The sequence below is a fragment of the Dendrobates tinctorius genome, unplaced genomic scaffold (assembly GCF_039654945.1).
Source record: "Dendrobates tinctorius isolate UK_male_01 unplaced genomic scaffold, ASM3965494v1 ptg000037l, whole genome shotgun sequence".
Lineage (NCBI taxonomy): Eukaryota > Metazoa > Chordata > Amphibia > Anura > Dendrobatidae > Dendrobates > Dendrobates tinctorius.
Genome location: NW_027361705.1, coordinates 20,756,300 through 20,779,881, shown reverse-complemented (window position 1 = coordinate 20,779,881; position 23,582 = coordinate 20,756,300). Strand labels below are relative to the sequence as shown.

General features: G+C 43.9%; 1 pseudogene; it reads left to right on the top strand.

Annotated features, from left to right (window-relative positions):
- The first annotated feature begins 10,992 nt into the window (after nucleotides 1-10,992).
- Nucleotides 10,993-15,764, top strand: LOC141088033 (vesicle-associated membrane protein-associated protein A pseudogene; annotated as a pseudogene).
- The last annotated feature ends 7,818 nt before the right edge of the window (nucleotides 15,765-23,582 follow it).

The window sequence follows — 23,582 nt, the reverse complement described above, 5'->3', positions numbered from 1 at the left end:
CCATCAGTCTTCCATTGCTTCACCTCTTTGGAGACATTCTCTGCAACGTCATTAAGCGGTCTCGTGGGGTCTGACAGAAAACTTCAGTCTGTTGTAGATCATCAGGTTCTTGTAGGGTCAAAGCTTCTTGTAACTGTTTACGCTGAGAGCGTGTGGTCACCATAGTTGGTATGGTTGGTTCAACGGGTAAAAGAGCAGCGGCTTTTGCTTGCATATCCGCAAATGCGTTGCCAACAGTCTGTGGACTGTTCCTAGGACCGTGCGCCTTAACTTTGATAATGGCCACCTGGGTAGGTAATTTGATCGAGTCCATGAGGGTTTTAACCGCTTCAGCATTTTTCACTGGGGTCCCAGCAGTAGTAATAAACCCTCGATTGGCCCATAGAGCCCCAAAATCGTGAGCAATACCAAATGCATACCGTGAGTCCGTGTATATATTAGCCCGTCTGTTCTTGGCCAAAGTACATGCAGTAGACAGAGCCTGGAGTTCTGCTTCTTGTGCTGACTGTGAGGGTGGGAGTGCAGCTGCGTGCACTACAGTGTCCTCTGTGGTAACAGCATATCCCGTGTGGAATCTACCAAACTCGTCAGCATATCTTGAACCATCCGTGTACAACACCAGATCGGGATTTGGGAGTGGATTCTCACTGACATTTGGTGGAGTAGCTGTTTCTTCAGTCAGAAGTTGGGAACAATCATGTTGGAGAAAATCCTCATCACTGCCATCTTTCTTGGGGACCGGCAGTAAAGTAGCGGGGTTGATTGTAGTACAGCGATGCAACTTGACATAATCAGGCAAAAGGAGTGAACACTGCAGCCGTAAGTGTCGTTGCACAGTCAAATGTCTTGGTTGCTGAAGGCTCAGTATTGCTGCAATATCATGCGGAGCAAAAATATGCGTTTCATGTCCAAGAATTATGTCTGCAGTCTTGTCAAGCAACGAGTGAGTGGCGTGAACTGCCCTCATGCAACTTGGTGATGCTTGGGCCACTGGGTCGAGGCGGGCGAATAATAGCCCACTGGTCGTTGCCTGTTGCCATGTGATTGTGTGAGCACCCCTGCTGCGTGTCCTTCATTCTCAGACACATACAAATGGAACGGTCGAGTATAGTCCGGGATGCCCAAGGCAGGGGCGGAAGCAATAAGCCGCTTCAATTTAGAGAAGGCAAGATGAAGGCTTTCCATACAAACCGGTGATCTTTCCTTGTAGCTCATTATGCCGTCTTTCAAGGCGTTGTAAAGGGGTTGCATTATGCGGGATGCATCCGGTATCCACTGACGACAATAAGTGCACAGTCCAAGAAAACGCTGGAGTTCAGTTTCATCTTTTGGGAAAGGAAGGGAGCTGACAGCTATTTTCTTTCTTCTGTGAGGTGTCTGACACCCTGAAGGAGATAGTGACCCAAGAATATCACTTGACCAAGGCAGAACTGAAGTTTCGAGGCCGAAACCCCACAGTTCAGTGCTGCCAGAAGCTTGAGGAGGCTGACAGTGGCAACAATGGCTTCCTGCTCCGTTCGTGCACACAACAAAAGATCATCCACATACTGAAGCAGCGTGACCTGGGGGTGATCTAACTGCCAGGGCAAGAGACACTCGCTTACGTTTTTTGCAAACTGGTTGGGACTGTTTTGGGCCCCTTGTGGCATAACCGTCCATGTTAACTGTCGTCCCTGAAAAGTGAATGTAAACAAAAACCAGCAATCTGGGTGTAACGGAATGCTAAAGAAGGCATTGGTAAGATCTATGACTGTAAACCAAGCAGCATCCTGGGGTATTTGGGACAAAAGAGTATGTGGATTAGGTACCACTGGAGTTTCCAGAATAGTAGCTGCATTAACTGCCCGTTGATCTTGTACCAGCCGGTACACAGGGGGCTGGCCAGGTGGGGTCTTTTTCTTAATGGGAAAAAAGGGCGTATTACATGGAGAAACACAGGGTACCAGAGCACCGTTATCAAGTAACGTTTGTATTTGTTCCTGAAGGCCCCGCTCCTGATCATGTTTCAAAGGATATTGATGGACTTTGGGAAAAGGGGCACCGGGTTTGAGAAACACTTTTACTGGTTCTACAGGCATTTTCCCTATATCATTTGGCCCTTTTGACCAAAGGTCAGATGGTATCTCTGAGAGATATGGGGTGAGGCGTTGATCCTCAGGTAATATTGGGGGTGGATCTGGGCCTATCAGGGCCATCATAACTGTGGGAAGGGCATGCAAAATACAAATTTCCTCACTGTCTTCATCTGCATAGGGGTAATGTAACGTAAGAACCATCTGACCATCATCTTGGAATTGTATTCTGGAGCGGAACTGTGATGGCAAATCTACCCCCAGTAAATTTACTGGACATGTGGGAGAGATTACGAATTGAGCAGTAACCTCAGGGAAAGGCCCCACAGGGATGGGTTTTGTAAGAGTATGTTTATTGGGTCTGCCATCTACTCCAATTAAAACAAGCTCTTGATCTGAAAATTGAATAGGGATATCCGTAGGTACATCTGTTGATTTGATTATAGAATTGGCCGCCCGAGTGTCTACCATGAACTTAACAAGGGTGTCCCCTACAGGGAGCGTGACGGATGAGCATGCCCCAGGTTTGGAGGAGGACATTGTGATGGCAGACCCTGGTTGGCCACCCCTTCAGTATGGACAATTATCAGGATTTTGGGGCTGTCCGTAACCGAGGTATCCTCTGGGGTTCCCAGTATTTAGATTACGATTGGAAGAGGGAACTTGAGGGTAGCATCTATCAGCGGGAGTGTGACAGTCTCTCTGAAAATGACCCAGTCGCCCGCAGCGCCAGCATTGTAGACGAGAATTGGCACGGCGGATCTGGGGAGGAAGGCTTCTATTCATAGTATTAGGAGAGATACTGGAGTAAGGAGCTGAAGTCTGAGGGGGGGCCATAGTTTGCTGTGTGCTCCAGTGATAAGGAACCAGCTGCGTACTCGCAGCCGCGCTGGGCACAATGGTGGGGGCTGCTGTTATTGGAGGAACTGGAGCAGCTGCTGGCTTATTTTTCTGTTTCCCTGCCGCTGCAAAACGGGTTAAATTCTTCTGAAAACTCTTTATTACTTTCAAAGCATCATCCGGGGTGGAATTCTCAACATCAGGTCTAACAGAGATTATCGCCTCTTGCAACTCGGGTTTAAGACCGGACATCAAAGCTGCCACAAAAAGATGTGTATGGGCTTTATTATACAGTGAGAATCCCAGATCTCTAAATACTACCATAAGACGCCCATAGAACTTCTCGGCAGTCTCCCCCTTGTCCTGTGTGACATCTGTGAGAGAGGTAGCTTGGTCCGCCAATCTATCTTGTGCCCAAACTTTTAAAGCATTGCAAAAATCAACACCACTCTCTTATGAGTTCCCCCATCCAGATCCACATTATACATTATGCCACCCTTCATAATTGGAAAATACCCCTCCCCAGCTTTTACCCCAAGTATGTGTAATAGATCTCTTCGGGGAGTGGAATAAATGTCTCGATTTGATGCCATTTGCCTGTAAAAAGCCATGGGGAAGTCTCTGGATCGGGTAATTGATTGCAAACAGTGTCTATTTGTGATGGGGTGAATGGAGTATACTTTGGCCTGTCAGGAGTGCTTTCCACTTTATCTTCCTCAAATTCGGATATTACTGACAACTCGGGGGGAGGAGGTGGCGGTAGTACGGGCACAAGAGGCATCTGCTGTGGGAGCGAGGCAGGAGGCTCTGTTACAGTTAGAGATTGTATTGCCTGATGGGCCGTTAGGCGGCTGTCGAGGACAAATCGGACCTCCTCCTATTTTATGGGGTTTTCCTGTATACACCGCTCTATTGCTGATACTATGACTATGGCAACATCCTTCCTGGGATATTGAAAAATACCGGCAGAGATTAATGGTATGGCCACTGTACGTTGAGGCATCGTACTGGGGGGGGACAGAGGAGGCATACAGGATTGCGTTCTGGACAGCCTCAGTAAGTAATTGTTGGGACCTAGGAATATTGATAGGGTCATATCGTGGTCCCACTGCATGTATTACATATTGACATGGCAGCTGTCCTGCTCTGGTTGCTGTGACCTGTCCTGTTTCTACCTGGCCATGCATTTGTATATATGAATCAGATTCTTCCTGTATCATGGGTCCGCCTTTCTGTGAAATTTTTGCGGCCAGTCCTCCAGCATGGCGGAGTTGATTATTCGTGGCATTTACTATGGCTCCAACGTGCTGCTTCGTGAGATCCCCTGTCCCTATCCTAAAGAGCACATCATAACACTGGGGTCCAGGAATAATATTGGAATACATTTCCTGGAAATCTATCTCCTCTGAGCATCCTGTCTCTGACCTGGTACCTAAAGTGGGAGGGGGTGGATATTCATAACCACTAGCAATATTAGTCATAACGGAGACTGGGGCTGCCGGTGGATGATAATAGGTACCATCAGCATTCAACAAGGGAAAGGTGGGGGCTGTAACACCCGGTCTCTTTGTACCACAATTATAACAGACCACTCTCCACTGAGGATTAGTAACTCTGCATACAGCACAGATCCACCCGGCAGGATCATAGGGTGGAGGCATACTGAGTTTTGGTAGTCCAGGATATATTGGTGCCCTGGGGTTAAGGGGCACAGAGCTTACAGTCGGGAGTAGAGGCTTGATTTCCTGGGGAGGGACCTTATCATCTAGCAGGGAAACTTCTTGTTTCAAATCATTCTTACTAATTTCCTGCCCGACACATTAACCTCGATCTCAGTGTCTTGTTTAATCGCATTGTCAATTCCTTCTTGTACCACAACACTTTCAGTCTTTTTCACAGTGTTAGACCATTTTCCTTTTTCCACATAGCAATAAAAACAATCAGAATTCACTTGCTGTTCAATTTCCACATAACCTTCATTATACAATTCATGTGCCAAGCCACGGAATTCCTCAGCGCCTTTAAGTAATCCATTATCAGTCAGTCTCCCTTTATTCTTTTTAACCCCTTCATCCCATAGCGTAGGCTGTAACCTCCCGCCCTTAGGAAATCCCAGAATCGAAGAAAATATTTTTCCTGCATTCTTGACAAATTTCTTTCCTCGTCTTTGAATCATAAGACTAACAGTATCTGATCCTTCACACAATTCCAAACTTTTCTTTTTCTTCCACAGAAACCTAATTCTCTCCTTTAGAGCTAAATATCCTTACTTCAGTTGTGCACAATACTGGAGCAGCCGTCTCCGTTTGTTCCACAGGGTCAACCCCCTCTGGGAAGCCCAAAATTCGCGGTACTCAGTGAAAGGAGGAGGGCGTCTCAGACTAATCCCTCCGGACACCTCTGGTTATATATATATCTATATATACCTGAGTTACGTATCCTACCCAGTCTTCGATCACTCACCACGCCTGACTCTAACAGTGAATTCAGGATTTCAGGATATTTTGACTATAAAGAGAGTCACAATCACTGGTCAATCCGGGGTGTCCGTCCCTTATGAGGTACGGTTCGAGCACTGGGCCCCCAACGGGACTACACCTCTATATGATTCCACCCATGAATCACCCCACTAGGGGACAAACCTCAGATCCTCTTTGCAGCAACAAGCACAGGAAAACCACACCAACGGTCAGTCTGAACAGTATAACTGCCAACTTACCGTGGTCGTGGGGGGTGATCAGTCCCAATTTTCCAACACCTGTGTCCGCTCCGAGGGTCCTTTGACTTGTTGTCCTCCGGGGGCAGAGGCGTCCCTATTCGGGGGCCCCACGTTGGGCGCCAGCTGATAGGGAGAGAGTTAAATTAACCCTTCACGGTTGAACCAGTGATGTCCAAATTATTCCACAGAGTGTTGCTAGCAACTCAAATGACCAAAAGGAGACGTGTCTCTGTATGGGACGATCCAAAGAGATCGGTAACCCGTTTATTGTAGTCACTTATTTTATAATATTTTGCTTAATTATGCAAGGTTCTCAACTACCAATAAAATCATTTCACTTTATAAGCCAATAATATTGCAAGAAAACCGGAAACTACATATATGTCCATACGTAGATAGCGTAGAAAGTAGTATAATGGCATATTCTTCAGAGTTTAACATTCCCACCTCCCTTATCTTTTCACCTGATGAGAACAACCTGGTTTCATGACAGCCCATGCCAATTACAAAAATTTATCTTACAACAACAAAACTAAGAAACGAAACCTTACAAAGAAATGGAGAAGTGAAACTTAAGCTCTGATTTTAGTATTAACCCTTCACACCGTTCTATGTTGCGCAGTGCTGGATTCTGGGTATAGTTCTGGTCCTATTGTAGACAGCATGGCGGTTCTTTATCAGGTGAGCAACCACTGTGCCTTATTTCTGTGCTCAACTTTGCCCCCCCCGCCATGTCTTAGTACTCACTTTTCCCAATTATCCTTTGTTTGGGTGACTGTGGAGAAGCACAGTTGTATACAGTGATGGACAAAAGTGTTGGCACACTTTGAAGTTATTCTGGAAAATGAACTATTTCTCCCAGAAAACTAGTACAATTACACATCTTGTTATACACCTTTTTATTTCCATTGTGTGTATAGGAACAACAAAAAATTGGGGGAGGGAAAAAAGGCAAATTTGACTTTATTTCACTCCAAGCCCCCAAAATGGGCCAGGCTAACTTGTTGGCACCTTCCCAAAATTTTGGGTAAACAACTTTTGTTTCAAGCATGTGATGCTCCATCATACTCACCTGTGGCAAGTAACAGGTGTGGGCAATATGAAAATCACACCTCAAACCAAATGATAAAGGTGATAAGTTGTCTCAATCTTTGCATTGTGTGTCTGTGTGTGCCACATTAAGCATGGAGAACAGAAAGAGAAGAAGTGTTTGAGGACTTGAGAATCAAAATTGGTGAACAATATCAACATTCTCAAGCTTACAAGTCCATATCCAGAGATCTTGATGTTTCTTTGTCCACAGTGCCCAACATAATCAAGAAGTTTAGCTACAGTGCCATGGATTGTAATCTCCCTGGATGTAGACGGCAGAGAAAAATAATGAAAATTTGCAACCCAGGATAGTCCGGATGGTGGATAAGCAGTTCCAATCAAGTTCCAAAGAAATGCAAGCTGTCCAGCAAGATCAGGGTGCATCAGTGTCATTGTGAACTATTTGTTGACATTTGAATGAAATGAAACGCTATGCCAGGAGTCCCTGGAGGACCCCTCTGCTGACTGCTGACAAAAACATAAAAAGATAGACTGCAGTTTGTTAAAATGATGTGAGTTAACCAAAATCCTTCTGGGAAAGGTTCTTTTAGACAGCTGAGACAAAGATAGAGCTGTTTGGTAAAGCACGTCAAATACCGTTTACTAAAAGTGAAATGAGGACTACAAAGAAAAGAACACAGTACCTACAGTCAAATATGGTGGAGGTTCTAAATTACATTCACCACTTGTGGAGAGATCTTATAATTCCTGATGGGCAAAGGCACCCTTCAAATATGAGAGACCTGGAGCAACTGCAAAAGAGTGGTCCGCAATTCCAGCTGAGAGGAGTGAGAAACTTATTGATGGTTGTAGGAAGTGATTGATTGCAGTTATTTATTCCAAAGGGTGTGCAACCAAATATTAGAATGGTGCCAACAATTTTGTCTGGCCCATTTTTTTTTTTTTTTTTTTTTTTTTGTGTGTGAAATTATGTCAAATTTGCCTGTTTTTCTGTTGTTCAAATGCACAAAATGACATAAACGTGTATAACAAAATGTGTAAATGCAGTTATTTTCTGGGAGAAATACTTCAGTTTCTGGAACAATTTCGAGGATGCCAACACTTTTGGCCATGACTATGTATATTATAAAGTGTGTGTATTAAAGAGAATCTGTCAGCAGGTTTTTGCTATATAATCTAATAGCAGCATGGTGTAGGGCAGTCCCCCCTGATTCCAGCAATGTATTCCTTAATGGGCTTCACTCAAACATCTGATTTTCCACTTGTGAGAAATACGGACTGATTATTCTGATCAGACTCTGGTCCAGGTGTCATTCGATTTTCTCGTACGTGGAGAAATAAAGAAAAGTCTCCACCTTGTACATCCTGACAGTCCATGAAAAGTGTCGTCAGTGCTGGGTTTTTTTTTTGTTGTTTTTTTTATGGACCCATTGACTTGCATTGCCGATTTTCATACGATCCTCAACTCAAAATCGGATATGTCTCCTTGACTTTCTGCGGACTGCTCGGTACATGAAAAATCAGACGTGAAAGGCTCCATAGACTATTACAGGTGAAAGTGTTATCCATGAAAATCGGACTTGTGAATGAGGCCTTCTGCTATGTGCTGTATTTTCAATACAGTCAGTGTTTTATCAGCAGCAGATGATCACTGCAGGCCTAAGTAACGTGTGCCAGGCAGGTGAAACACATAAAGCTGCCAATCCGGTTTGGGAGCCTGGTTATACTTTCTGAGCCCTGCTACATCTACAGCAGAGAAAACTGGGATTGCATCAAAACTGCACCAAGTAGTCCAGTAAATGACACATCACAGGAATCAGGGTCTCTGTCCCTTCATCATGCTGATCTGATTCCATAGCAAAACCCTGCTGATAAATTCTGTATAATATAAAGAAAAGCAGCAGTTTCAGACCAGAATATTATTGGTGCATGCCTCCAGACCCTGACCTACTGGTTCAATGAATAGTTGAAAAAATAAGAGGTAGCACTGAGAAAAAAAACAAACATTTATTCCCCATGAAACTGGTTGTGGTTTCTTGCTGTTGTTGTGGTTTGCTGCTGTCGTGGTTGGTGGTTTGCTGTTGTGGTTGGCGGTTTGCTGTTGTCATGGTTGGTGGATTTCTGCAGTCGTCGTGGTTGGTGGTTGGCGGTTTGCTGTTGTCATGGTTGGCGGTTTGCTGTTGTGGTTGGCGGTTTGCTGTTGTCATGGTTGGTGGATTTCTGCAGTCGTCGTGGTTGGTGGTTGGCGGTTTGCTGCCGTCGTGGTTGGCGGTTTGCTGCCGTCGTGGTTGGCGGTTTGCTGCTGTCCTTTTGGTTTGCTGTTGTCGTGGTGGTTGGTGATTTGCTGCTGTTGTGGCTGTTATAAGTGCGGTTTCTTTTCCGATTTCCTTGTATTACAAAAATGCAACAAGCTCCTTCTGGTGGTGACTGCCAGCAGCAAGAATTGTATGATTTATCACAAGCTATGCTGGGATTCTGGGGCTTTGTATCAGAAAAGCTCAGCTCCAAGTGCTATAGCTAAAGGATAACGCAAGTGTTTCCTATAACAATCTGGTTAGAAATGGATGCTTTAGAACAGGGGTCCCCAAACCGCCGGTCCGCGGCCCAGCACCGGGCCGTTGCAGTGCCCTTGCCGGTCCGCGGACACAAGGGGAGCCAGGGGGCGGTGCAGCAGCTGATACTCACCCTGCATCCCGCGGCGGCTTCATCCAGCGGCGGCTTCATCCAGCGCTGAGCGGTCACGTGCTACCGCTCATTTAAGGTCATGAATATGGACGCCACTCATCTCCCATAGGCGTGGCATCCATATTCATGGACCTTAATGAGCGGTAGCACGTGACCGCTCCGCACAGGAAGAAGCTGAAGCGCCGCGAGATGCAGGGACGTGCAGCGACGGGAAGGAAGTTCAGCGACAGCGACGTGAGGGGTAAGTATGATGGGGAGGATGGGGGAGCCGAGCGGAGCCATAAATATAAGGGAGGGAGAATGGGAGCGGAGCCATATACACAGGGGAGGGAGAATGGGAGCAGAGCCATATATACAAGGGAGGGAGAATGGGAGCGGAGCCATATATACAAGGGAGGGAGAGTGGAAGCAGAAGCCATATATACAAGGGAGGGAGAGTGGAAGCAGAAGCCATATATACAAGGGAGGGAGAGTGGGAGCGGAGCCATAAATACAAGGGAGGGAGAGTGGAAGCAGAGCCATATATACAAGGGAGGGAGAGTGGGAGCAGAAGCCATATATACAAGGGAGGGAGAGTGGAAGCAGAAGCCATATATACAAGGGAGGGAGAGTGGGAGCGGAGCCATATATACAAGGGAGGGAGAGTGGGAGCGGAGCCATATATACAAGGGAGGGAGAGTGGGAGCGGAGCCATATATACAAGGGAGGGAGAGTGGAAGCAGAAGCCATATATACAAGGGAGGGAGAGTGGGAGCGGAGCCATATATACAAGGGAGGGAGAGTGGGAGCGGAGCCATATATACAAGGGAGGGAGAGTGGGAGCGGAGCCATATATACAAGGGAGGGAGAGTGGGAGCAGAAGCCATATATACAAGGGAGGGAGAGTGGGAGCGGAGCCATATATACACAGGGGAGGGAGAGTGAGAGCGGAGCCATATATACACAGGGGAGGGAGAGTGAGAGCGGAGCCATATATACACAGGGGAGGGAGAGTGGGAGCGGAGCCATATATACAAGGGAGGGAGAGTGGGAGCGGAGCCATATATACAAGGGAGGGAGAGTGGGAGCGGAGCCATATATACAAGGGAGGGAGAGTGGGAGCGGAACCATATATACAAGGGAGGGAGAGTGGAAGCCGAGCCATATATACAAGGGAGGGAGAGTGGGAGCGGAGCCATGTATACAAGGGAGGCCGGGAGAGTGGGAGCGAAGCCATGTATACAAGGGAGGGAGAGTGGGAGCGGAGCCATGAATACAGGATGGGAGAGTGGGAGCAGAGCCATGCATACAGGATAGAAGAGTGGGAGCAGAGCCATGCATACAGGATGGGAGGATGGGAGCGGAGCCATGTATACAGGATGGGAGAGTGGGAGCAGAGCCATGTATACAGGATGGGAGAGTGGGAGCAGAGCCATGTATACAGGATGGGACAGGGGAGCCATGCATACAACAGGGGGAGCCACACAGAGCTGGACGGGGGGGACCACACATACATTTTCTGATGATTAGAAAATAATCAGCATGTACAGTACTCCAGTACAATTGTTCTTAAGTGCTCAATGCTCCATTTCCTTGTAGGTTCCAATCATCATTAGCAGTGACGGTCATCAGTAGAACAATGGTGGACATGGACAACGTCATCGGAGCTTCTGACTGGGTGAGACATTTAATGTTCCCCTGTCTGTTAATCCCACTCAGATTAAATCTTTAATTAGGGATTTGTTATCGGAGGCTTTGGGGGATGTAAGCAATGTCCCCCCCCCCCCCCCCTTGCTAGGCCTATCACTGATAAGGCCTTTAATCAGTTTCATTTAGCTGTTAACAACCCCTTTAAAGAGGCACTCACATGTGAGCTTTCTCCTCTTGGCTTTCACCTGGGTGCTTGTACCAAAGATTTAATTTGGAATAACTAATACGTTGATTTATTTTCCTTACTTCCTCAAAGGGATCAGCTGAATAGATTTGAAAAGAGGGATGATAGGTCCGACGCTGATGAAAAGAAGCATGGCGCATACAAATCGTTTAATAACTGGATTCAAGCCTTTTCTATTTATTCAGCGGTCCTAGGAGAGAAACACCCTAAGTTATGTAGCCAGCTGTTTCAACACATTGACTTTAATTTAGGAGGCATTGCCTGGCTGAATTACGATGAGGCTTTTAGGCATAAATTAGCAATGCACCCAGAAGTTAAATGGGGTTCTAAGGATATAGGCCTTTGGATCAACCTCATGCTACCACAGAGGTGTTCCCGGCCCAAGCAGCATCTGTCGACATTTATAAAAAAAAGTTGTTGTTTTGCATTCAACGAGTCATCCTGCAAATGGGCTAGCAGCTCCAGATTTCACCATGAATGCTCCTTCTGCGGAGGGGCGCATTCTATGGCAAGATGGTTTAAGAAGCAATCCTCCCAACAGTTACCTTTTAGGGACCCTGCTGGAAAAAGCGGAGACTCCAGTGAGACTGGAAAACCTAATTTATTGGCTAAACAGATACCCAGACAAGGAGATCAGTAATTTAATATTTAATGGCTGTTCCTCGGGTTTTTACATTCCTCCATTTAAAGGGATGGGCTGTCATATTGTTCAAAATTTGCCATCTATTCTGAAGTTCCCCGATATCGTAAGAGAACAATTTTTTAAAGAAGTGGAATTGGTTAGAGTAGCAGGCCCTTTCTCGTTCACACCTTTTGTTAATTTTAGAATCTCTCGCCTTGGCATTGTCCCTAAAAAGAGAGAAGGGTTCATTTCGGTTAATTCACCACCTTTCTTTTCCTCATGGGTTTTCCCTCAATGATGAAGTTAATAAATCATCTTGCTCTGTAAATTACTCGTCAGTGGATTCAGCTATAGGTTTGCCAAAAAAATTTGGATATAATGCCTTAATGTCTAAATCAGACATTAGATCGGCATTTAGGCTCCTTCCTGTACATCCAGACGGTTTTAATTCCCTGGGTTTTTATTTTGATAATGGATTTTATTTTGATCTTTGCCTACCTATGGGTTTCTCCATGTCATGTTTTTATTTCGAAAGCTTTTCTTCATTTTTGCATTGGGTGGTTGAAATTGGTTCCACAAACGGAATTCTTCACTACATGGATGATTTCCTTTTTATCGGCCCCCCCAGCTTCTAATGTTTGGAAACCCTGAATAAATTCCTTTCTATCTGTCAATATTTTGGTGTCCCAATTGCTGAGGATAAGACAGTTTTTCCTACTAATACTGTAGCGTTTCTAGGCATAACTTTAGATTCCACTAAGCTTGAGTCCAGACTACCCAATGATAAAATTGTTAAACTTCGCTCCGCTCTGTCCAGTTTCATTTCTAGAGAAAAAATTACCCTTCGGGACCTTCAGACTTTATTAGGCTTGCTAAACTTTGCGCTGAGGATTATTCCAATGGGCCGCCCTTTTTGCAGGCGCCTTTATGATGCAACAAAAGGCCTCTCCTCCCCGAATTCTCATATTTAGGTAAATTGGGATTGAGAGAGGATGCCAAGGTTTGGTTAGCTTTTCTCTCCGATTTTAATGGGAATTGTTACTGGCAGTCACCATTTTTATCCACATATTCTATCTCTTTTATTATCACCGTAGATACTCCATATCCAAGCTGGTTATCTGCTGCATCTCATTGGTCAGCAGCAGGTTGGCCTGAATTTTGGTGCGATAACCAATTAACTGACAATACAATGGTGCAGGAGCTTTTTTGTATTCTGCTAGGATTACATTTATGGGGACGCTTGCGAACAAAAGGTTAATTTTATTCTCTTCAAACAATGGAGTCCTTTTCTCGATTAACACTCTTTCCTCAAAAAATTCTTTTGCTTCTAAAATTTTGAGACGGTTGGTGTTGGTTTGTCTTAAATTTAACATCTGGTTAAAAGCAAAATGGGGCGTAAGTAATCTAATTTTAACAGCTAACTTTGTCATCGCCAGTGGTCCCTGTTTCGTCAATTGGCACCAGACGCGGACCAAGAAGCAACTCCCTGCTCCCAGTCTCTCTGGGACTTAATACCTTATTTTATTAAACAATCTTTGGCCAAGAGATCATGGGCCGATTATTCAGCTGCATGGTTTCAGTGGAAGACATTTTGTAATTTATATAATGTTAATTTTTTCGTTTCTAATCCTGTTGCTGGTCTTAAATTTGCAGAATTTTTGATTAATAAAAGTCTATCCTTTTCTGCTGTGTCTAAGGCTTTTTCAGGCATCTTTCTTTTTGAAATTAAGGGGTGAAAATCCGTTGACTAGTTTATTTCCAGTGAGGCAATTTCTTAAAGGGTTCAAACGGAATAATTTCAAACCTGATACGAGACGCCCGATTACTGTTGGTTTATTGAAAGATCTTTGTTTAGCTTTAGGCAAGATTTGTTTCAGTTCGTACGAAACAATTTTATTTCGTTCCGCTTTTTCACTGGCCTTTTTTGGTGCCCTTCGGGTTGGTGAATTCGTATCGGCAAAAAGGTCTTCTCCCTCCGGTATTATGCTCAGTGACATCCAAGTTGTGGATTTTTATGTCACAGTGTTTATCAGAAAATCTAAAACAGACCAATTGGGCAGGGGGTCTAGACTTGCCGGTAATCCGGACCCACTAATTTGTCCTGTCTCAAATATCAAGATGTTGCTACAGAGCAGGAACAGTTTTTCTGGCCCTCTACTTATTCACAATGATAACTCTCCTGTAACTATTTTTCAGTTCAATGCTGTTCTTAAAAAATGTTTAGTCTTTTCACAGAAAGAGGATCTCCGAATAACTTCCCATTCTTTTAGGATAGGAGCCGCCACGGAAGCTGCTAGAGCTGGCTTATGTAATTCCAAAATTATGGAGATGGGTAGATGGAATTCATTTAGGTTTCAATTGTATGTAAGGCATGAGTTATATGATGATTATTAACTGTCTTATTTAATTTCAGGTCCCTTGGTAGTATGGATAATTGGACACTCATTTGTGCATTAGGCCCAGAAGAGGGCCAGTCAGCGTTGTTGTTCTGAAAATCTCTGTCTTGATGTTCTTCATGTTTTTTGGCATAGCATAAGAGGCATGAAGTGGTGTAATTTAGTTTTTGGCCACCTCTGCCTCGGAGTCTCCCTTACCCACCCGGCCTGGTGGTGTTTTTTGCCAGGCTCCTCAGCATTCCCCACCACTGGAGGCCTCTTCCCGCATCCCCTCTCCTGTGTCCGAGCTGTGAGGTGCATGTGTGCTGCTGGAGGAGCCAACATGTCCAAGCACGAGCAGGTCCTGGTCCTCGACCCACCGTACAAGCTCAAATTCCAAGGTCCATTTACAGATGTCACCACAAACCTCAGACTGCGAAATCCATCTGAGAAGAAAGTATGTTTCAAAGTTAAAACTACAGCACCAAGACGCTACTGTGTAAGACCAAACAGTGGCACTATAGATCCTGGGGCCACAGTGACAGTTTCAGTAATGTTACAGCCGTTCGACTATGATCCAAATGAAAAGAGTAAGCACAAGTTTATGGTGCAGACCATTTTTGCCCCATCAAATATAACCACATGGAAATGGTGTGGAAAGAAGCAAACCTGATGATCTAATGGATTCTAAATTAAGATGTGTTTGACATGCCACATGAACTCGAGAAGCCGACACATGAATCAACAAAATTTTTTCTTGTCTGCCTAGTAAGGGTAGTGCTTCAATGGATGACACTGAAACACAGAAGCTCATGGAGGAGTGTAAGAGACGTCAGTGGATAATTGGACACTCACTTGTGCATTGGGCCCAAAAGAGGGCCAGTCAGCGTTGTTGTTCTGAAAATCTCTTTCAGCCCTGATGTTCTTCAAGTTTTTTGGCATAGCATAACAGGCATGAAGTGGTGTAATTTAGTTTTCGAATGCAAGGGACTTATTAATAAATTTCCTTACCCTAACTTGATAATTTTTCACCTAGGTGGGAACGATTTGGGGAAAATCAAAACTTTGGATTTATTATCCTTCATGAGATTGGACATTTCCAATCTTAAACAGTCTTTTCCCACCACATGTTTTGTTTTTTCCTAAATAGTTCCTAGGTTGATTTGTAAGTCCGTTAAAATGATTTTTCTTGAAAAGATTTGCAAAAGAGTAAATGGACAGATGGAAAGCTTTTTACCTTTATTAAATGGTTTCCCTTTTAGACATACAGATCTGGAGCGTTTTTTGCCCGGTTTTTATAGGTCTGATTTGGTGCACCTTTCTGATGTTGGTGTAGATATTTTTAATCTGGGCTTACAGTCTGTTGTAGAGAAATGGCTGGGATGTTATTGGGGGGGCCATGACTTTGGAAGCCATGGCTGTTGGGTAAATCGCCCTGTCTAACAGAAAGTTGTTATTTATTTGGTGATTTTGAATTATTTAATATGGAAGTTTTAAGTAATGCTAAATAAACTATCATGGCCATTTCTTCCAATATTCTGTATAGTGTTTTTATTTATGCGTGCGTATGGGTCTTGTGTTGCCATGTTATGGATATTTCTGCTATTTAATATTGAAACACATAAACCTCATGTTTTGCTCACTTTTTTTAAAATTTTTCAAAAAGGAACTGGAATTTTTTTTTTTTTAAGGTCAAACTTGCTGATTTGCACCAGGGGGGAAAAAAACAGAAAAAAAATCACCTGCCTCTTATGATTTGCAGCTTTGGTAGTGAGGAAACTAATGTTTTACATGTAGCAAATAATTTTAAAGCCTAACTTGTGGGATTCTATACTCTTGTTCCTTTTTTTTTTTTATATATTAATGGTGGTATAGTCTTAAAATTTTTGAGATATTAACGTTTTTAATACGTAGGTGTGAACTAAAGCGATTCAGTGTCTGTGAATGGAAGCTAATATATGTGAAGATGGATACATTTTCTAAAACCACGTCATTGCTGTCCTGAGCCATTGCATGGGCCGAATGATTTACCATGAGCGTGAATGGCATCTGGCATCGATTCGCTCTGAAACAGTGCCTCGTGAGGATTGGAGAAAGTGCCTCAGATCAGTACTTGTATCATAGAAACCTGATGGAGAAGTGGAGCCACTGAGTACATCTGGAGATGAATCCATTGCTGTTCTCTATGTAACAAGCTATGATGTACAGTTTAATCTAAGGGAACCTGTCCGGTCCCCCATTACCGTCTAGAGCCCTAACCCTGAATCCCATTCCCATATGCTAAGCAAAAACTCTTCTCTTGCAGTTCTCAGTATCTGCGAATGGCCTGAACCAGTCCGACTTGGCGCACATGGAAGTCCGGCTTGCGTACATTAATCACACCACCCCTGGGGCTGACTGATGTCCCCCATGTGCTATAAAAATGGTGTGGCCAGTGAAGTGGGTGTCACTCAAGCCCAGCGGGGCATGATTCCAGCATCTGAGGTTTGTCTGCTCTGGGTAATACAACGCCAAGCTGGACTTGTACATATGTGGAGGACTGCAATAAAAGCGGTGTTCACAGAAAGGGAGAATTGTGGATGATCTGCCCTGCTGGTAATCGAAATGGGAAATCCAGGTCCACACAAGTAAGTATGCAGCAGTCTCTTGTTTTGTCAACGTGTTTTGAAGTTTACGCAATTCATCAGCACACTTTTGTCCTGAAGTGTGTAAACTGTGAAACGCGTTGACAAAAGAACTCAAACTTGTGTGGACCTGGATTTGCCATTTTGACTACCAGCAGCGTGGATCCACCCACAAGTCTCCCTTCCTGTGATTTCTTTGCTTTGAGGACCCGTGGATCTGCTGCTGCTGGGTTTCTATGCCATAACAATGTGTGAATTCCACCAGACCAGGTTACCTTTTACGAGTATAATATCGAATTGTCAACCGGAGAAAACCCTATTGTGCTTTTTTTTTTTTTCTGCCCCCTAGTTTTATATAAAAGTTGTGTTAGCTCAGACTGTGTTTGTTCTGTTCGCTGTCCAAATAATAATGGGGTTAATTTGAGGTAATTGACAGGTGCCCCAACACTACCCAACCCGGCTGGTTTTGTGCGACCACGCAATCATCTATTGTGTATGGCGACATTCTGAGTCTGCCATGTTGGCAGAAGTTTTAGTAGTCCTGAGCAATAAGATGGCATCACAAATCTGGCAACGGGTTGCTCCCTTTTTTCCTTACAGAACACGTGCACGCTGGCTGAGCAAAGTGTGCTTGTATATGGAGGTGTTAGGAGCGTCATCTGAACAGTAAAATATTTTACATGGACTCTTATTAGCGCAGAATGACTGTTCATACCAGGTGCAGGCGCTGTATGCATCACGGTGCAGCCAGTCATTTATACAAAATGTAAGAAAGGAATGGGAAACGGGGGGGAGTCAGCTCACCGTTTGCAGTCTCTTTCCAAGAATAAGTTCCACGCATGGAGCCGCTTGGGCATGCAAGTTCCAAAGAATGAAGGAAAAAAAAGGTACTCCAGCATAGAAAAATATAAAGCTTTGTCTTTTAACGGAAAAAAATTCATAAAAACAGGCACAATGCGGGCACCATATAGATCCCAGAGAGCTACCAACCGATGCGTTTCGGCACTCCAGTCTTAATCATGGTTAAGACCGAAGTGTTGAAATGCGTAGGTTGGTAGCTCTCTGGGATCTATATGGTGCCCGCATTGTGCCTGTTTTTATGAATTTTTTTCCATTAAAAGACAAAGCTTAATATTTTTCTACGCTGGAGTACCTTTTTTTTTTTTTTCTTCAATCATTTATACACACCTGCCCACCGGCTTGTTTTCTATCCATCTCCTCTATATGACATTAGAGCTGTCAAAGAAGAGGGAAGAATGAAGATTGAGGGACTACAAGCAGGGCAAAGGTGTATATAAACGATGGAGCGCCTGGACCTGGTTTGAACAGACTTTCTGTGCTGATAGTCCTTTTAAAGAGAACCTGTCACTGTATTTCTGCTGCCCAAACTAAGGGCAGCCAGAGCCAGATATATTTTTGTCTGAAAGGCTCTGGACTTTCAGAGAATTTTTAAAGATCCATCCCTTGACCATTGAAATAAAACAGACTGCTCCAGAGCCTCCTCTGGCCATCTTCTCCCCACATTGCTTGACTTGATTAACCAGTCTTTCTCTTTGTCGGCACTTGGGAGACACCTGTCATTCAACCTGAACGAGCCAAGAAGCCGCCACCCAGGGGTAGTGGTCTCGGCTCCTCTTCCTATACACCACACCTGGATCTTTAAACTATGAAACACTGCAGCATTTCAGAGAAAACAGAGAAACTGATCTGGCTGCAGTGTGCAGCCAGGCTGTAAGTCATGCTGCCTGTAGTTTGGGAAGCATGAACCAACTAACAGCTTCCCTTCAATGTGTATTTTCCAGCCTCAAGCGCTTTAGTTGCAAGGTTTCCTTATGTTACCTTATGGGTCTCAGACACGCAGTGATGCACCATGGTCAGCCGTAGTCCTACATGATCATCCTCCCTGGTGTAATCAGGCGAGATGGCTGCTGGCAGAATGTATACCTACTGCTCGTTATAGGTGTGCTTGCACTCCAGGTGCGCTGTTCAACTTTTGGCTCTAGTCCTGAGGCTTTAATTGCTCTTGTGTTTCCTCTCACTGATTTCCCCAGTACCAAGAGAAAACCTGAACTTCCACAGGTCCGCTAATCCCTAGTTACCATTACTTAGTCTTTAAGGGGCCTGATCTTTTAGGACCTCCATCAATCTGGAGAATTAAAAGACCACAGATCTGATTTGCATTGGGTTTTTGTATATCATGCTCAAGATTTTATTTTTTTCAGCAAAATCTACACACGCTGAACTACCTCTAATGCCATTGATTTTCTGATTCAAAGTATGCTTGATAAGCAGATAAAAATGTTACATTATCCCATACAGAACAGTCATTGCTCTATATAGATTCCATAGTCCTGGACACAATGGGCCGATTCATCATTTGCCATTTCTTGAAGTCCCTTTTCTTTGTCTTTTGTAGTGTTTGATATTTTTTGCTCCAAATTCTTCTAAATGGCACATGCTATATGAATTCGGTGCAAAATCAAGAATGCTTGGTTAAAATGTTGACATTTTTAGCACCAAAAGTAGTGCAAAATGTAGAAAGAATAAGGTGCAAATACTAAAGTCACTAAAAAGGAGCAAATTACTCAAACGTGGAGAAACAGCAATGAAGAATGGGGTCTAAGATTTCTTTTCTAGGCTCTTCAATGTCCACGATATGATTCATCTGAAAAGTCACCATGTTCTAGTCTATAACTTTTGGCAATAGGTGACAGTATTCGATGGAGATCTCCCTGCTACACAAAAGGTTTAAAATCTGCACAGAATTGAGAGCTGCAGGCTTCAGGAAGAAAAATTGTCACAATTTTTGGTGTATACTGTAATTCAATTTGCGATCGTATGTTTTGTACAAGATTTGTGCCATCTGGTTATCAATGTTTTCTATCAGTGAAGAAGCACTACATTTCAGTAAAGACACATGGTGTAATAATATTGCGTCTGGACCTTTTTGTGGCCGATTCGGCATTTGCTTTCCAACATAGTTGGCCCGGGTCGATAAAGGATCGTCAGATACAAAGATGACCTCTTCTACAATATGCCCTCAAGCAAAGTCTTGATAAAAGGATCTGTAAGGCCTGTTTCACACATCAGTTTTTTTGGTGAGTCAGAATCTGCTAAAATGGCTGATAACGAATCCTTTGCTGTACTGACCACAACGTTTGGCACCGGACCGTTATTTTAACGGATCCGTCAAAGGAAGAATTTTAAAGGAACCGCTGCCTGGGGAAGGAGAGAGAGAATTTTTCAGCCGCCAGAACAGAGTTTAGGGTTAAATTTGCAGCTGAGTGAAGTCTTTCGGGCATGCGCAGTGAGAAATGCGGATCCGGCCGCCCGAAAAAACGTTGCATGGTCCGTTCGGGCATGTCGGCGGACGTCAAAATTTTGGCGGATCTGCAAAAAAATGGATCCAACGGATGGCCAGCCGTCAAGATCCGCCGGTAATGCAACTCAGTGGGAAAAAAACCGATCCGCCAAGAAAAATGGCGGATCCGTTTTTTTTTGCAAAACGGCGGATTTTGACTGAACACAAACGATGTGTGAAACAGGCGTAAGGGCAATTCCATTAGGTTGCGGTCTGAATTATAATTTTCACCTAGAAATCTTGGTTTCTTTCTGAAGATCATAAGTTTGTGGTCAGTTTAGTAACTGAAGCGATATTGAAGATTTGCAAAGTGAAACGTACCAGGATTCAATCACAGATGGCACTAAAGAAGTTAGAGGGCCTAGCTTTCACCCAACATATAGGGTGCATGAAAAGTGTATGCCATTTATGTACGGCAGCCATGAAGTGCGTCTCGCCATTGCACAAAATTTGTTATGTGCTGGTTTTCTCATCTTGAATATTGACTCTTTCAAAATATTCAATATTTCACTATAATGTCCAAAAAAGACACTTCACTTCAGAATCTATAACTCAAGCCCCTACTTAGCATAACGAAGGGGGACAAAGATCCATAATTAAAATTTATATAAATTTTATCAAATCTAAAATAAAAACAAACACGTAATAAAAAAGCAGAATACCTCACATAAAAGGACCGTTTCCACTCCAGAATAAAGTCCAAAAACCAGTATAATGGTGTCACTGAATGATATTAATCAGCCAAGATGGTTACACACTGATATCTAACCCAAATACCAAGGTAAGTATAATGGTGTTGCTGAGTAATCGTAATCAGCCCAGATGGTTACCGCATGGTAGCAGACCCTGTATATGAAAATGTTCAAAATTGTAACAGACAGTGTCCGCAGTATAGGAGACCAATTCACCTTATGTTCCGGAGTTGGTAGCAACGTCCTCTCACCCTGACACGCGTTTTGCCACTGGCTTCTTCCTGGGGGTATGGCTAAGTGAGGGGCGGTGGTCTATGGCCGGGGTCACACTAACCGATCCAAAATACGGTCAGTATTTTACATGCGTAATACGGATGAATGGCCCCTAAATAGTGCTCCATATGTCATCCGTAATTAAGGTGTGGTCACGTATTTTGCGCATGTCAGCATCCGTATGTAATCCGTATGGCGAGATTTTCTCTCAGGCTTGCAAAGTGGACAAATAATGGAGCCCTATGACAGTTTTAATAAAGAAATGAAAGAATAGATATAGACACATAGAATGCGCATATATATATGTATTCTATGTGTATATATCTATTCTTTCGTTTATTATAACTGTCAGTGTGAGTTTACTGTATAGCGCACTGAATTGCCGGCTTTGCTAAAAGACACCTGGTGCGTATTTCTCGCAGGTCACACGTGTGTAATCCGTATTTTTTGCGCACTCATAGACTTGCATTGGCGTACTACGGCCGTAGTACGCTGACAATCGCAGCATGCTGCGAGTGGCACGGAGAGTAGAATACGGATGAGAAATATACGGCTGGTGAGAGGGACCCCATAGAGAATCATTGGTCCGTGTGTAATGCGTGCTTTTAGCGCCTCTCACTTGGCCGTATTCCTCGCCAGTGTGACCCCGGCCTATATGTGCTGATGTGCAGCCAACGAGGGTAGAGGACCTGAGTCACACGCTGGCTTAATGACGCATGCAGCTGCTGCCACACCCCCGATACAACGTAACTTCCCGGATAATGCTCAGTGACACGCAAGTTTGGAACGCAAGTGGTCACTATGTGAGCATTTCCTGGAGTTTGCCGAGGTCTGGGAAAAAACAGCTCATGCGTACTGCCGGAGTGGACTGGTAAAGTGCAGATGGATTAAAAAGAGTAAGGAGAAGAGAATTACCGATATTACAAGACGTGAATAAAGTGCCAAGGTGCTGTGTGTGAATGTCCAAAACATAATATAGAGAAACCGATATTGGAGTGAAAGATTTATTATAAAGAAAAGTGCATAGTAAATGTACTCGGAGTTTGTGAATATTAAAGTGAATATATAATATTAACTAGTGTTGATGGTACAATAAAAAATGCAAATCCAGCTACTCATCACAATAAACTCATAAGCTCAATTGGAAAGTAAGTGAATCTATACATTAGGCACTTTAAATACCCAGGTTCTTAATGAGAATTTTGGTTTTGCGGCATATTTAGAATTTAGTATGTATGTTTAGGGGCGGGGATTCTTTTATGATTTAATATAATCCTATATCCGGGAAGTTACGTTGTACCGGGGGTGGCAGCAGCTGCATGTGTCATTAAGCCAGTGTGTGACTCAGGTCCTCTACCCTCATTGGCTGCACGTTGGCACAAATAGATCATCACCCCTCACTTAGCCACGCCCCAGAAAGAAGCCAGTGGCGAAACGCGCATCGGGGTGAGAGGACATTGCTACCAACTCCGGAACATAAGGTGAATCAGTCTCCTATACTGCGGACACACTTACATTTTAGAGCACTTTCATATACAAAGTCTGCTACCATGCAGTAGCCATCTGAGCTGATTAGTATTGTTCAGCAACATCATTATACTTACCTTGGTATTTGGGTTAGATATCAGTGTGCAGCCATCTTGGCTGATTAATATAATTCAGTGACACCGTTATACTTACCTCAGTATTTAGGATGATCAGTTGGTTCATAACCTGGGTGTTATGTTTGCTCAGCAGTATAGATGTCATTCACCCCTTGGCTTACTTTTGTTTAGACCATTATCCAGTAATTATTACCATTAGCCTTTGTGATCCCTTTCCTTCATGTTGGGCTATATTTGTTCTTATATTTTATTGCCATATTTTGTATCATTATTGTACTTACTGATATTTTTCAACATTGTATTTAGTCCAATTTGATATGGAAACTATTTAATCAGCTGGTATTTATATATAAGATTTTTTTTTTAGTCTTTATTCCGGAGTTGGACTGGTCCTAAGGCCTCTTTCACACATCAGGTTTTCTGCTTCAGGCGCGATCCGGCGCTTTTGACTAAAACCGGATCCGTCGAAATGCAATGCCGGATCCGGTTTCCCCCCCCCATTGACTTGCATTAGAGCCGGATCGAGCCGGATGGCCATGCGTTTCATCCGATTTTCGCCGGATCCGGCAATGTGACGCGATCCGGCGTCTGGAAAAAACGTTGACTGTAACGTTTTTTGTATCCGTCGAAAAAGGCGGACACGCTGGATTCGGCGTGTCCGGCTTTTTCATACAATGAAAGCCTATGAGCGCCGCAATGCGCCGGATCCGGTCTGAGCATGCTCAGTAGCTCTGCCCACAGGACATATATAAAAGCAAGACAATGGGACCCTCAGCCACACCCAACATG